A 3,339-nucleotide genomic window follows, 5' to 3' on the forward strand; every position below is an offset into this window, starting at 1 on the left:
TTGTAGTCGGACCTTAGTTTTGGCCTCTTAACGGCCCATGCCCTTCATGGTCCAATACCAGCCCGGTTTCTCTTTTGGCCTGCTAAAGGCCCACAACACAGTTGGGCCGTTTACAATACGACCTGACTTTCGGCCTCTTAGCGGCCCATGCTCTTCATGGTACAATACAAGCCCACTGTCTCTTTCGGCCCGCTAAAGGCCTACAGTATAGTTGGGCCATAAGTAGCCCAAACTTAGTAACGGCCTGTTAATGGCCCGTGAAATAAATTGGGGCCACCTGTTGCCCGCTTCGATGTCGGCTTGTTAACGACCCGGGAGGTAAGAGGACCGACCATTAACTTTCGGCCTAGTAACGGCCCATTAGCTTAATGGGCCCACTAAAGTTAGTTCATGTCTTTAGGCCAAATTAGATAATTTGAGCCCATTACGACGAGCAAAGGTACGACATACAGGGAATAACGTTGCACATCCAGAATATATTACAGGAAATTACATCCACTGGGCAATCAAAGATTGATGCCAGTGCAAATAAATGAGCAGAACCTAACCATCTACAACGTCACAATCTGCAACCTCAGCACAGATGACACCCATAAGCATGTGGGCAAGTTCTTCCTGCTTTGCCACACTATCTCTCAAAACATTGATCAGTTGTTGTGTCGCACGACTCTGCACCTCTGATTCATCCACCATTTCCATCATTGCTTCAGCCATTAATTGGTTCACAAACATACATTTATTCTATCGCATTCGAGACAGAGGATACTGAACAGATTCAGATGGCGATTTTGGCAGGCTTGTATTATTGGTAGTGGAGAGTGTCTTGACCACTGCATCATAACATAAATTAGGATGGGAACCAAACAGATTAATCATGAGTTATTGCCATATTACCTGGCCTAGATTTACTGGAAAGAAACAATGGGGTTTCCTTGCTATTTTCAGAGTTTGTCTTCTTATCTTCAGCAGCCTGCACAAAATTAGCACACTAGCATTCATTGGCCAAGTCAGATAATAGGAAAGCAACATTGACACAACGAACATTTGGGCAACTAGCCTACACCAAATTAACACAATATGGCACAGCTATCATCAGCCAGGTAAGGTAATACGAAAGCAACATTGACACGATGAATGAATGGGCAACCAGAGAAGCACTACAATTCAGTAATGTGCGTGATATGAGATAGCACATTCATGCAGCTCAGTACGCAAAACTACCAGGCAGTTTTCCTTACAAAAATCAACATTGGCGCCTTTAACATTTTGCTACAACTAATTTTAGATCAGATAAAGGTTAGATTCAGGACAATTAACAAAATACATGCTGATGTAAAAATATAGTGATATACAACACGTACTTACATCAGCACCGGAGCACAGAGAATTCCCGCAAGATATTTTCCTCGAATAGGATCCCAATGGAGGAAGTCGTGTATCGTTTAACCTTATTTTCTAAAAGAGATACGGGTAAGAAACATGTAGAAAATATGATCAGAATGCTATAAAATGTCATGATGCGAGGATACGCACACGCTTCTTAGAATGGAGTTGACATTCTTTTGCTGGACTGGAGCGGACTAGTTCTTTGGTCACTGAAATCTGCTTATTATAAGTGGGAGTTGGGTTTCTCTGTGCTGGAGCAGTATCTATGAAAAGTGGAGTTGGTTTATTATCTCCTGGCGTTTGGATCTTTTGCAAAGACCTGGTTTGTAACCCTTCAGATTCTAACATAGCCATCTTCCCCTTGCATGCCTTATATAGAAGAATGGTGATTCAGTTATAAAACATGCTACAGCAGAGATGGAATAGGTACTGAAGAATAGAAAGGCATGACATATTGACATGTATTCACTCCATCCGGAAATAAATGGATGGGTCTAGGCGTATTTCAGTTCTAGATACATCCAGTTTTATCCATTTCTGCGACATTTAATCCGGACGGAGGGAGTATGATGTAAGAGCTAGGGATATGACAGGACAACATAGTAAAAAAACACTGAAAAACCCACTGCAGAACCAAAGTATTCAAACCCACTGCTATGAGATAGTACACTCATGCAGCTCAGGATGCAAAACTACCAGGCAGTTTTCCTTGCAAAAATCAACATTGTGGCCTTTAGTCATACATTTTGCTACAACTAAATTTAGATCAGATAAAGGTTGGATTCACGTCGATTAACAAAATACATGCTGATGTAAAAATATAGTGATATACAACAGGTACTTACATCTACATTGGAGCATAGAGAATTCCTGCAAGAATCTTTCCTCATAAACGATACCATTGCAGAAAATCTTCCATCTGTGAAACTTATTTTCTAAAAGAGAGATGGGTAAGAAACATGTAGAAAATATGATCAGCATGCTATAAAATTTCATGATGCAAGGATACGCACACGCTTCTTAGAATTGAGTTGACATATTTTTGCTGGACTGGAGCGGACTAGTTCTTTGGCCACTGGAATCTGCTTATTATCAGTAGGAGTTGGGTTTCTCTGTGCTGGAGCAGTATCTTTAAAAACTGGAGTTGGTTTATTATCTCCCGGTGGTTGGATCTTTTGCAAAGGCCTTGTTTGTAACCCTACAGATTCTAATATAGTTGTCTTCCCCTTGCATGCCTTGTATAGAAAAATGGTGCTTTAATTATAAAACATGCGACAGCAAATAGATGGAATAGGTACTGAAGAATAGAAAGGCATGACATATTGACATGTATTCCCTCCATCCGAAAAAAATGGATGGGTCTAGGCGTATTTCAGTTCTAGATACATCCTTTTTTATCCATTTTGGCAACATGTAATCCGGACGGAGGGAGTATGGTGTAAGAGCTAGGGATACGACATGACAACACAGCAAAAAAACACTAGTTGAATGTAAAACTGTATGCTAGCGGAATACATACAGAAATAACTAAGGCAACATACACGTGTATGATTGGGAAAATAAGATGGCATTGCAACAGAGCACTAGAACAGCACTTTAATGTAAAAAAACATGGTATGGTAGACAGATGAAGTACATACTAACGAATAACAATGCATAAGATATTCAAAAGCATGATGTCCAAATTAAGCAGATGGCATTGCGATAGAGTAGAATGACAGTACTTAAATTTGAAAACATGTTATCATGAATGGAATAGGTACTGAAAAACAGGAAGGCATGACATATTTACATGCATGATCAGCATGCTAAGCACATGGCATTGCAACAGAGTAGATACACTCCAGGACATTATATGCATGTTGTACCCATATCACAGGCCAAGTTAGAGCAAGGACCTTGTGGGGTGAAGAGGATTCATCATCTTTCTGCAAGTCTTCTGAAGAACTGCCT

Source organism: Triticum urartu, chromosome 3 (assembly GCF_003073215.2).
Source record: "Triticum urartu cultivar G1812 chromosome 3, Tu2.1, whole genome shotgun sequence".
NCBI classification, from domain to species: domain Eukaryota; kingdom Viridiplantae; phylum Streptophyta; class Magnoliopsida; order Poales; family Poaceae; genus Triticum; species Triticum urartu.